Source organism: Schistocerca cancellata, chromosome 1 (genome assembly GCF_023864275.1).
Source record: "Schistocerca cancellata isolate TAMUIC-IGC-003103 chromosome 1, iqSchCanc2.1, whole genome shotgun sequence".
NCBI classification, from domain to species: domain Eukaryota; kingdom Metazoa; phylum Arthropoda; class Insecta; order Orthoptera; family Acrididae; genus Schistocerca; species Schistocerca cancellata.
The window spans coordinates 378,424,381-378,438,360 of NC_064626.1; the positions used below are offsets into that span (position 1 = coordinate 378,424,381).

The 13,980-nt window shown below is 40.1% G+C and overlaps 1 protein-coding gene across 4 annotated transcripts in view; it reads right to left on the reverse strand.

Moving 5' to 3' along the window:
- LOC126174977 (exportin-7) overlaps positions 1 to 13,980 on the reverse strand; it is a 225,119-nt gene that overhangs the window by 78,709 nt on the left and 132,430 nt on the right. The window lies entirely within an intron of this gene.

The window sequence follows — 13,980 nt, forward strand, 5'->3', positions numbered from 1 at the left end:
AGTGGAAAATAAACAATAGCAGCACACAAAACAGTTTATACATTACAAAAAGAAACATTATCAAACTCAAGAAATCCCTTAATCAGAACAAATGCTCATCTGCTGAAGATGAAACAAGTATACAGGTAACTTGGTATAAACATAAATGAAAATCAATATCTTTATGCACATATAAATACTGTTTGTCAGAGAGAAGTATAAAATCCTGAACAAAGTAGCAATCGAGGTTGTATGCTGTGGGTCGAGTGTATGGGCTCATACAGCCAAAACAGCAGTGCAGGCACTTCAATGAGGACAGGAAAGTGTACTCCTGTGCCTGAAAACTGCACAGAGAACAACAGTACTGAGGAACTGATGATGATACTAGGCTTATCACCACTGGACCTAGCTGTACAAATGAGAGGTATACAATATAGATTCGAAAAAGGTGAATATGATAAGGTAAAGGACTACCACACCCACAACAAAAGCACAATCCTGTAAATGTTCTTGAAGTTGGCCAGCATTAAAGACAGAGCTGGGCACAGCACGTGCAACCACAGGGACCATTAGCGTAAGGTCAGAGGGTATGGAAAAAGAAGAGTGTGGAATAACAATTCTGAAAAGGATAGATTGCTACTCACCATAGAGATGAAACACTGAGTTGCAGATAGGCACAATGAAAAGGGTGTTAAATACTAAACTTTCATCCAAAGCCTTTTATGGAAGAGAAACACACACACACACACACACACACACGTGTTCAGACACACATGATGGGACTGCGGCTGCTCACGGCAAAATGCTTTCCCTTTCCATTCTCTGCCCATTCTCAACTGCTATTTTTGTTCAACGCAACAGTTGTAGCCTGGCTAGAGCAGCCAGAGATAGCAGTCATGTGCATGATGTGTGCTTCCTTTGTGTGTGTGTGTGTGTGTGTGTGTGTGTGTGTGTGTGTGTGTGTATGTGTGTGTGTGTGTGTTCCTTTTTTCTGAAGAAGACTTTGGTCGAAACCTTAGCGCGTAACTTTCTTTTTGCTGTGCCTGTCTGCAATACAATGTGTCATCTTCATTGTGAATAGCAGTCTATCCTTCTCATAACTGCTGATATTCCAACATGGACTTTCCGTTGTTTGAGGACTGTGGAGTAAGTTATTTGAGAGGCTTAGTGAGATGAGGTCCTTAGACAGCAAAGGTTAAGTAAGCTGACATAATTAATGAAGCAAAACAGTTTAATAGCAGTTAGCAGTACAGTGATAAACACATTTCAGTTGTTATGTAACTGGTAGTGTAAAGGACTAGTAATTATTTCCATGAAGTAGTTGCAGGTTTGTTTTGCGCCCATGACTGAAATTTTTCTGGGTGATTACACCTTTAAACAGCAAAGGATAAATAAGAAGACGAAATTAATTAAGCAAACGCCTTATGCAATACATGGATGAAACAGAGTGTGTGAGCAGCGAGAGAGAAAAGCAGACGGCTTGTAGTGGAGGACACACTGTGTCATAAGAATCTGATGAGAGATTTAAAAAGGCAGTTCTTTACCAAACAGGGAATGACTTCCTATCCCCTTCAGTCAGCCACTGAAAGGTAATTGAAGAATAAAGTTCACGAGTAGCCATATGAGGACGTGAATCTTTTGACGCTATGTCATGTCACGGATTGACGAGGTTGGAGGGGGAAGGTGAACAAAATGCTAGGACCAGGGGAGGGTCAAGCAGGAAACAGTCATTGGAAGATGCACAGCATTGAGTAAGCAGACTGAACAGTAGTACAACACCCCTGTTTCTGTGTAAGTGCTTGGCCAGTAGTGTGGAGGCACTTCAGCTATGGAACTTGCTGATATCTGAAATGAAATTAGAAGTTAATCACTTCTTTTGAGTTGCTTATTAATCTCCTCATCCTCCAATTCAATCTACCGACTTTACAGAATTTAAGTCACACAATCAAGTCTCGTCATCACCTCAGTCAATAGACTGAACACCCTATAGCACAAACCCCTGTCACTCAATTCCATGCAAAATCCACATTCGGGACACAACATATAAATATGGTGCCAAGGGTGGGGTTGGTTATGTGGAGTCATGTAGGTTGCGTGATTAGGAATTTCTAAATTTTGATACAGCAACAGTAGCACCTGCAGAAAGTTGTGGCGATGTGCAACTTTCTGAACTGATTTGGAGGAGGGAGGGCAGCAGCAGACAGTACTTGCAGCAGAAATCTGTGAAGGTAGACACCATTCTGAGAAGGCAGCAGACACCTTCTGGCTAAGAAGAGCAGTGGGCTGATGGCAGTCAGCAGCAGGCAGAAAGGATCTCCGGAGGAAGGGAGCTAACATGGCAAATGTGGATAAGGTAAAGATCTTCCTTCACACACAAATGAAAAAGACACTAACTGGGTTCTCAGGCTTTGTTATCAAGGATTTCTTATTAAATGTAGCAAAACTATAAAGCCAATTCATGAACTGTTAAAGAAAGGAATGGAATATGAATGAAGCAAAAGGCAAACTAACGCTTTTGAGGAACTGAAGGAGAAATTTGTTAATCTACCGCTACTTCAGTCTTCAGACTTTGGGAAGCCATTCATTGTGATAAGATGCAAGAGTAAGGAACCTCTGAGGGCAGTTTTACACAAAAGCAAGAAAGTTGGTGAAGCCTTGCCTATTGCATACAAATCCAGGTTACTAAACACTGTGTAACTAAAATATAGTATCACAGAAAAAGAATTGTTGGCCATAGCATATGCAATGACGCTATTCTGACTCTACCTATATGAACAAAGGTTTACAGTGGTGACAGACCATAAGCCATTATCATGGACCTTTAATGTGAAGTATCCAAGCTCAAAACTCCTAAAGTGAAGACTAAACGAGCACAATTACAAGGTATGAGGTTAGTGCTAACACAATGAGTTGTTCATGTAATATTCATTGAACTGTTGCCTGTAAATACATGCCACATCAGTGCTCTTGGAAGACATCTGGGGCAGTAATGTGGTTCTGTTGTTGTTCCCGTGTAATTATTTGCGAAGATGGGGGGGTAATCAAGGCTCGAGCAGTGATCAAGTACTTTGTAAAGAAAGGAATGAAAGCAAAGGACATTCATGCCGATTTCCAGAATCCACTGGGGGACTCTGCTCCTTCATATTCAACTGCTGCCGAGTGGACAAATGACTTTAAATTGGCCGGGAGAGCTTAGATGATCTGCACAGTGGTCGGCCATGAAGTGTCACTACTCCAGAAATCATTCCAAATGTCCACAAAATGGTCATGGAGGATCGCCGATTGAAAGTGCATGAAATTGCTCATCCTTGCCAGGTGTCGAAAGAGTACATCACATTTTAACTGAAGAATTAGAAATGAAAAAATTATCTGCAAGATGGGTGCCGCAACTCTTGACACTGGATCAAAAACACATAAGAATGGACATATCAGAACAATTGTTTGGCCCGTTTTAGGAGAAACAAACAAAATTTTTTGCACCGGTTTGTGACCAAAGATGAAACTTGGGTCCGTTACTATACAAAGTGGAAACATTCTGGAGATTAGCGTTAATGTTCCATAGACAATGAGGTCATTAGAGACAAAGCACAAGCTCGGATTAGGGAAGGACAGGGAGGGAAATCGGCCATGCCCTTTCAAAGGCATCTGCCTATAGCGATTTAGGGAAATCACGGAAACCTAAATCAGGATGGCCGGACGCGAGGTTTGAACTGTCGTCCTACAATTTTCGCTAAACTCTTGTTCAGAATATCTTCTATCATATGCAGTCTATTATTTGGTTCTTGTTGATCATTATCAAAGAAAGCAGCAGTGTAAGTAACAACAAATAGCAGTCTCTTGTCATTGTTTCGTTTATGAGACAATTCCTCTCTTTTTTTATTGTAAGCGGCGGTAGTGCGCACAAAAGCAAACCATGCTGCAAGCGGCAACAGGTCGTAACACTCATTATCAGAATGTGACAAACAATGCATGACACAGTACAATAATGCATTTTCAGCTCAGAGTGACGTAAACACCTATAACAAAATCCTATTTCAGTCTGTTTGAATGTACCTTGGTTTATTTGATTCTTTATTATTGCATTTATGTTCAACGTATCTCACAGCAGCACAGGGTACGCATCATCATAGAAGAAAAGCAAACATACCAGCAATATTGCAACAAAAGTCGAGAGAGGTAAGTTACTATTATGAATCACATGTGAATAGATTAGCAGCAAGAAAGCAGGAAGCACACAATAGTGAGGCAGTTGACACTAAAGACTAAGAAAACCAATAAGGATCAATATGATAAGAAACAGGACGTGCAGGAATTTAAGGTAAGTGAGAAAGTTTTTCTCTTCAATGATTCGGTAAGACTTAGTACATCTCGAAAGCCAGATTCACAGCAATGGGGCTCATACGAAGTAGTAAGTTACAAACACTCCAAATGCAATAATAAAGAATCAAATAAACCAAGGTACATTCAAACAGACTGAAATAGGACTTCTAATTTCAGGTACGACACTCAGAAGGAGAATGTTTCCATTACCAGAAATCACAGCTTTACAAGAAAGTTTGAATGGAGAACAAATGACAATCGATTTTCAATAACTAAAACAGATAAATCTTCAGCACTGTACTATGATAATGTAATTTACAATACCACTTGGAGAATTGTAATGTGTAAATCTAGATGCTACAACTGAACACTTTCAGAAGGCTGCAAGAAATGGAAAATCAGCACTGCAGAGATGTAGGGCACATTAAAAGAACTAAACATACTGTATTTACTCAAATCTAAGCCGCACATTTTTTTCCGGTTTTTGTAATCCAAAAAACCGCCTGCGGCTTAGAATCGAGTGCAAAGTAAGCGGAAGTTCTGGAAAATGTTGGTAGGTGCCGCCACAACCAACTTCTGCCATCGAATATATGTAGCGCTATACAGGCTTGCTTTGCAGGCACAAAAATACTGGCACCAAAACCTTTGCGTCAGTAAATAAATTAAAAGAGAAGATAGAAGAATGCAAACATTATGCCATGTTTATATTGGTATTATTCTTTTGCTGAATAGTGATACAGTCAGAAATGAAGCACGTCAACTGACTGGATTTTTAAATCTAAGATGACTAATTTCTGTGCAGAATGTAATGTACTAAAGAGGCGTCTGCAAAGATTTTCTAACAGAGAAAAATTTTCGCTAAACTCTTGTTCAGAATATCTTCTATCATATGCAGTCTATTATTTGGTTCTTATTGATCATTATCAAAGAAAGCAGCAGTGTAAGTAACAACAAATAGCAGTCTCTTGTCATTGTTTCGTTTATGAGACAATTCCTCTCTTTTTTTTTATTGTAAGTGGCGGTAGTGCGCACAAAAGCAAACCATGCTGCGAGCGGCGACAAGTCGTAAACACTCATTATCAGAATGCGACAAACAATGCATGACACAGTACAATAATGCATTTTCAGCTTAGAGTGACGTAAACACCTATAACAAAGAGAACGGCACTTATAAGATCAAAGCAAAATAAGCAATCAATTCAAACCAGACGAAGCACATGAAAAAGGAAGGGTACCCGTATAACGGACGGAGTGCCTGACACATAGCAATGGCTACTTGGTAAAGCTTAACTGTTAAGCTTACGACTCGAACCAAACTACTGTAGCTGTATCTTCAGCCATTGTCTCATGTTGCAATGGACCAACTTCATTTCGATTTGGAGGTGCTGTCTAAAACTTCTCTCCCCCCTTGAATTTCGAGTCTCAAATTTCAGGTGCGGATTAGATTCGGGAACATTTTTTTTCCCTCATTTTCGAGTCTCATTTTTCAGGTGGGGGCTTAGATTCAAGTGTGGCTTAGATTTGAGTAAAAACGGTAGGCTAGACATAGTGTTGTCTATCAGACTAACAACTGACACAGCACACAGAAAGTTACAAGGTTATAAAAACTGGCACACAAACAAATAAGGCGTGAGGCAAAAAGGACGAGAGGTCTGTGTAATTTTGTCAGTAGATAAGAATTAAGCACGAGGGTGAATAAAACATAAAAGAAATATCAAGAACGTCATACTTCCTCCCAACCAAGGAGGCTATGCACTACCTACCGGGACATAGTACATATCCCAGCTATTTACAGAAAATATACATTGCATCACAGTCACTTGTAAATGTGGAGCAATCAGCATCCCGAATCACACTGCCTAGGAGTGTGCCATTAAACAAGATGTTGCAGCCCAGGACAGGACCATATTTGGTAATATACCCATCTGTAACGTAACAGAATTCTGCGACGAGCTGAACTTACTGACAGCAAAATCAGCTTCTGAACTGCCTTAGATCTGAGAGCCATCTCTCTATGCCTCAGTGTGCAATGACTAATGATCTAGATAAAATTAGGAACTCTAGTTTCATTCTGATACCAGTTACAGTAGTGTAGTGTTATGTAGTATAGTGAAGTCTAGAATTATAATAGTACAATAGACCAGTAACATGTGCCTCCTAGGTTCAGAATGAACTTACATCTGTGAACCACATGGCCACAGGGGTACTATGTACATTTAAAAAATTATTTATTTATTTTTTTGTAAGTATATATTTTAGATGAATTTTCTTTCTTAAACACCGTTATGCTTAGTTATACTACACATTTGAAATTATGATAAAATATTTTGCGTTATGTTCATATATACCACTTCCTGTGAAGCATTTGGCCTCTTCTTGTATGTAGAGAAGACTAAAATAAAACAGCAAACAAGTAAATAAATATCTAACTTGCACTTTTTAGAGGGAACAGATCACACTTGAACAGGTGATGATAATACTGGTTTTGGCATGAGAGATGGCATCATCACTTGAATGAGGAGGACCAACTGAAGGAAAAAATATGACTTAGGAATAAACTAGAAGTAATTGTCAATTTAATACTTTACTCAGGTTTCAGTTATTACCACAAAGTCAGCACATATGGTCTTCAGATGTGTGACAAGTTGTAATAACATTATTTTTTTTCATCAGTAGCATTATATTATTCTGCTTCTGAGATAGAAGGAGAGAAAGAAAGTATTTACAAGAATACAAAAATTTGAGCATTTGTTCCTCAGTAATATTTTTCTTTCAACTGGTTTCACAGGACACATTACCCACAACACCGCCAGGAAAAACAGATGTTGCAATAATCGCTTTACAAAAATTATAGAAATACAGGCTCATAAGGGGGTGCATGGTCAGCTGTTCTTCCTGTGTTTAATCCATGAATAAAATCGGCAGTTAAACAGATTAAATTTATAAACAGCACACCCTGTATATATCTGGTGGCCTTTAGAGTAAGTAAGTACACAGGTTTTTATGTAAGGCACTGTTAAACAACATGCAAGAGTTTGGGGGTGGACTTTTTGGATAAATGAACACAAACATGCTGCTTACAGTCATACTGTTCAACGAGGAACTGTGTTCATTCATTAGATGAAATTACACAGTGATGAATAAAGGAGTCTATTTGTCCTGCACTCTTCAGAATTTATGTACTTCAACTAGAACCTGAGTCAATCCTAAACTAACTTTCCAGCAACTGGGGCAGTAAAACCTAATACATTCAAAATCAGGCCGAGGACCTCCTAATGAGAAGAAGCAAGGATAACAGTACATACACAGTTTGGGTGGAAAGGTCTCACCGCTTAAGACTGTGGGCAATCCACATAGTAATTTGTGAAGTGCTCTTTGTTATACGAGTGAAAATACCTGAAATTACACTGGATTCATATATTCATAGCATCTTAAAATCCAATATTGTAAAGCAACTTACACTGTCTAGCATGCAACTGAAATTAGCTAGGTGCTACTGCAGAATTAAGTTACCCAAGTGATTGGAGCACCTGAGATGGATCTACCTTTTGCAGGAAAATCTCAACTCTTCCAGGTTGCAAAAGACAATAAGTTTCATGATTCACAATAAATGGCATAATACAGATGTCACAAAAATAGATTTACCACAATGTCCTATGTAATACGATGTAACTCTACATGAGATATTACAGTGTTTCTTGTAAAAGAAAGATTTAAGTTGAAGTTCCACACCAATACACAACTTTAATCTGCCAAAGATTCATGTGTGACAATACTTGCTTTCAAGAATCATGAAAAGCTCATATGATACCTATAGCAAATGAGGATCTGATAACAGGTGTCAAAGATACTTTGTAAATAATATTTAGTAAGCATCTACAATCATATAGTAAAGTTGTTCTATATTTCAACAAAAATAATCATAAAAGCCAAAGGTATATTGATGCATGGGGCACAGTAACACACAACAGGAAATGCATTCACATTAGCTTCTGAGAACTAGATCTTTTTCCGGTAATAGCACACACATTCATACACACAACCACACATACACCCAAATGTGTAGGCATCTGTCTGGTTGTGCGTGTGTGTGAATGTGTGTACTATTGCTGGAAAAGGAACTAGTGTTCGAAAAATAGTGTGAATGCTGTTTCCTGTTGTGTATATCTGCACTCCACGCATCGATCCACTATAGGTGAGCGGTTGCTCTTCCTTTATTTTATGAATTGCTCCATCCAATAATTTCTATATCTGTTATAAAAAAGCTGCATCCAAGCAATGGGAGGATGTAGCTGCAGACACATTACACAATGACGAGAAAATTTATACAAACACATTACTTTTCACACTGAAGAGCCAAAGAAACTGGTACACCTGCCTAATATTGTGTAGGAACCCGCAAGCACACATAACTGCCGCAATAAGATGTGGTGTGGACTCGGCTAATGTCTGAAGTAGTGCTGGAGGGAATTGACACAATGAATTCTGCATGGCTGTCCATAAATCCATAAGAGTACGAGGCAGTGGAGGTCTCTTCTGAACAGCATGTTGCAAGGCATCCCATTTACACTCAGAAGAGTGTTCCTGGAGCCACTCTGTAGCAATTCTGGACATGTGGGGTGTCACACTGTCCTGCTGGAATTGCTAAAGTCTGGTAGAATGCACAATGGACATGAATGGATGCAGCTGATCAGATAGGATGCTTACGTACGTGTCACCTATCAGAGTTGTATCTACACATAGCAGAAGTCTCCTATCATTCCAACTGTACTCGCCCCACACCGTTACAGAGCCTCCACCAGCTTGAACAGTCCCTTGCTGACAGCCAGGGTCCATGGATTCACAAAGTTTTCTCCATACCCGTACATGTACATCCACTCGATACAATTTGAAACGAGACTCATCTGACCAGGAAATATGATTAGTCATCCACAGCCCAATGTTGGTGGTGATGAGCCCAGGTGAGGTGTAAAGCTTTACGTCGTGCAGTCATCAAGGATACATGAGTGGGCCTTCGGCTCTGAAGCCCATATCGATGATGTTTCGTTGAATGGTTTGGCTGGATTCCCGAATATCCAAGATGTCAACAGATCGCCAGGAAAGCATGAAGAACTCCACTTAAATTTTTTTTAAATTGCCACTGTAGCAGCAGTAACAGATCTAGCAACTGCGCCAAACACTTGTCATCTTAGACAGGTGTTCCCAACTGCAGTGCCTTATTCTGCCTGTTTACAAATCTCTGAATTTGAATCGCATCCCTGTATCAGTTTCTTTGGTACTTCAGTGTAAAAGAACTATTTCTCATGCAGTGGTTATTAAAGGATGCAGATTGATTTTTACCAGAATGAAATCTCATAAGCTATTGTCGGAAATTATCAACTTTTCGGCAATGTAGCACAGCCTGGGACAAATATACAGTTACATAACTGTGTGGGCTTTTTTATAAAAAAGGAGGAGGAAGAAGAAGAAGAAGAAGAAGAAGGAGAAGAAGGAGAAGAAGGAGAAGAAGGAAGGAAGGAAGGAAGGAGAGAAGGAAGAAAGAAAGAAAGAAAAAATAATGATGAAGGTTGTGGAAAACATTAACAATATTCACAAGAAATTGAATAATTCTTTAAACATACCAGCAAACAATGAGATTTCAGACACCAAGGAGGATTTCAGACACCAAGGAGGATTTCAGACACCAAGGAGGATTTCAGACACCAAGGAGGATTTCAGACAGTACAGTTTATTTGCTCTTTTTGGCTGTGTAGCAAACAAACTGTCACTTGTTTTTATTTCTGCACACCAATTATTTTAAGTGCAAGATGGTATTTATCATGTTCTGTGATTTATTTTGGGACAACTGTTTACCAAAGTAAATGCTTGATGACCAGTCTCAGTGATGAAACGTCGCACATTATTGTCATGTGTAAAGTATTATAACTGCAGTTGTTGATAATCTCAGTACCTTACAACATTGAGACAATCCTTGTACAAGTTGGTCAAATTTTTCAGGTAATATAAAATAATGACACTTTTTTCAAAACTGTCCACTGTGTGTGGTGCTTTTCGACAATGTGAGGTTGTATAAAAGCAGGAAAGGTACTGAAGTACAGTGTCAATCCACCCGGATCCCTTAGGTAAAGCTGCTTTTCTGTATGGAAAAAGGGTGTGATTTTTATAGTATTACGTAGATCGTCCCTACACAATGAAGTGCGAGAAATACATCCAAAAAAACTGGAAAGAGAACCAGTACTAAATGAGGAAGAAAAAGGAATGTTGAAGCAAGGTACCTCGAGCGCTCCACATTGGGGATTTCCTTTCACTAAAGAGATATTAGTTATTTAGTGAATCACCACCTTGATAAATCTGACTGAAAAAAGAAAAATTTTCTAACCATTTACCGGGAATAAAATGGGTGCATTTCTTCCTCAAGCGGATTCAGAGAATTTCTCCTTTTGCTTGCATGAAAACACCAAAATAGCTCGTGTGGAAGTGAACAAAGAGAGAGTTAAAATTTATTTCTCCAATAAAGAGCCAAAATGGAAAATCTCCTGCCTAACACCACAATCAACTATGGCAAAACCAACATGCCAGATGATATCGGCAAGCAGCAGATAATTACAAAACGAAGGAGTAAGCACACTTACAAAGTGATGAATTCATCAAAATCTAGTGTTTCAATAATGATGACAGCAAGTGATGACACTTAACTGCTCAATCCACACGTCATTTATACAGGGTGTTTCAAAAATGACCGGTATATTTGAAACGGAAATAAAAACTAAACGAGCAGCGATAGAAATACACCGTTTGTTGCAATATGCTTGGGACAACAGTACATTTTCAGGCGGACAAACTTTCGAAATTACAGTAGTTACAATTTTTAACAACAGATGGCGCTGCAAGTGATGTGAAAGATATAGAAGACAACGCAGTCTGTGGGTGCGCCATTCTGTACGTCGTCTTTCTGCTGTAAGCGTGTGCTGTTCACAACGTGCAAGTGTGCTGTAGACAACATGGTTTATTCCTTAGAACAGAGGATTTTTCTGGTCTTGGAATTCCACCGCCTAGAACACAGTGTTGTTGCAACAAGACGAAGTTTTCCACGGAGGTTTAATGTAACCAAAGGACCGAAAAGCGATACAATAAAGGATCTGTTTGAAAAATTTCAACGGACTGGGAACGTGACGGATGAACGTGCTGGAAAGGTAGGGCGACCGCGTACGACAACCACAGAGGGCAACGCGCAGCTAGTGCAGCAGGTGATCCAACAGCGGCCTCGGGTTTCCGTTCGCCGTGTTGCAGCTGCGGTCCAAATGACGCCAACGTCCACGTATCGTCTCATGCGCCAGAGTTTACACCTCTATCCATACAAAATTCAAACGCGGCAACCCCTCAGCACCGCTACCATTGCTGCACAAGAGATATTCGCTAACGATATAGTGCACAGGATTGATGACGGCGATATGCATGTGGGCAGCATTTGGTTTACTGATGAAGCTTATTTTTACCTGGACGGCTTCGTCAATAAACAGAACTGGCGCATATGGGGAACCGAAAAGCCCCATGTTGCAGTCCCATCGTCCCTGCATCCTCAAAAAGTACTGGTCTGGGCCGCCATTTCTTCCAAAAGAATCATTGGCCCATTTTTCAGATCCGAAACGATTACTGCATCACGCTATCTGGACATTCTTCGTGAATTTGTGGTGGTACAAACTGCCTTAGACGACACTGCGAACACTTCGTGGTTTATGCAAGATGGTGCCCGGCCACATCGCACAGCCAACGTCTTTAATTTCCTGAATGAATATTTCGATGATCATGTGATTGCTTTGGGATATCCGAAACATACAGGAGGCGGCGTGAATTGGCCTCCCTATTCGCCAGACATGAACCCCTGTGACTTCTTTCTGTGGGGACACTTGAAAGACCAAGTGTACCGCCAGAATCCAGAAACAATTGAACAGCTGAAGCAGTACATCTCATCTGCATGTGAAGCCATTCCACCAGACACGTTGTCAAAGGTTTCGGGTAATTTCATTCAGAGGCTACGCCATATTATTGCTACGCATGGTGGATATGTGGAAAATATCATACTATAGAGTTTCCCAGACCGCAGCGCCATCTGTTGTTGAAAATTGTAACTACTGTAATTTCGAAAGTTTGTCTGCCTGAAAATGTACTGTTGTCCCAAGCATATTGCAACAAACGGTGTATTTCTATCTCTGCTCGTTTAGTTTTTATTGCCGTTTCAAATATACCGGTCATTTTTGGAACACCCTGTAAATATGAGCATTTGTGGGCCAAGTGGCAAGAAGGTGGTCTACAAGAAACCCGTTTCAACAGGAAAAAAAGCAGATGGGTTGATCTGCTGATACCTGAAGACTGGTTCTTTACAGTCACTTTGCCCTATTTGAAGAAACAAAATGGGCCAACATTGATGGTTGGGGACAACTTATTCAGTCACATGTTTTTGCAAGTTATCAGAGAATGTGAGTGGAACAATATTTCATTAATTCTCCTTCCTCCTAACAGCACCCAGTCCCCCCAACTGCTGGATATAACCTCTTCCAGATCAATGAAAGCAATGTGGAGAGCCATTTTAATTTAATGGAAGAAGTACATTCGTGGAACCATTTCCAAGAATGCTTTTTCATCTCTTCTGAAGCAGATATTGACTAAATTTCAGCAAACTCTGCTGAAAACATTGGTGCAAGGGACGTACATAAGAAATTCTTGCACTCAAGTGACGACAGTAGACACATATTTGTGTAGTGTCCCTGATGAAGACGCAATGCAAAAAGACCAAATTTTGCAAGTACTTCCTCCACCATTTGAGACGAGAGGGATGTTTATTGTTACAGAAGATGTGCTTTAGACTTATAGGCCATCACAACTTTATGAACAATGAAACTTCCTGATAGATTAAAACTGTGTGCCCGACTGAGACTCGAACTCGGGACCGTTGCCTTTCGCGGGCAAGTGCTCTACCATCTGAGCTACCGAAGCACGACTCACGCCCGGTCTCACAGCTTTACATCTGCCAGTATCTCGTATCCTACCTTCCAAACTTTACAGAAGCTCTCCTGCGAAGCCTTGCAGAACTAGCACTCCTGAAAGAAAGGATACTGCGGAGACATGGCTTAGCCACAGCCTGGGGGATGTTTCCATTTTTCTGGAAACATCCCCCAGGCTGTGGCTAAGCCATGTCTCCGCAGTATCCTTTCTTTCAGGAGTGCTAGTTCTGCAAGGTTTCGCAGGAGAGCTTCTGTAAAGTTTGGAAGGTAGGAGACGAGATACTGGCAGATGTAAAGCTGTGAGACGGGGCGCGAGTCGTGCTTCGGTAGCTCAGATGGTAGAGCACTTGCCCGCGAAAGGCAAAGGTCCCGAGTTCGAGTCTCGGTAGGGCACACAGTTTTAATCCACCAGGAAGTTTCATATCAGCGCACACTCCGCTGCAGAGTGAAAATCTCATTCTTTATGAACAATGTTTGAAGTATCAGCAACTTAATTTTGAGTGTTGAGTAAGAATACCAATTTTGATCTTTAAGTAGAATTTATTTGTTTTGTTTCTGCTTCTAATATTTGGATTTATAACTTTAATAATTTGTAATTCAATTTGCTAGAAAATAAAAATTGACTTAACATACAAAATTCATTATCTTACTCCTTAGCACTTTTTAATAATGATGGATA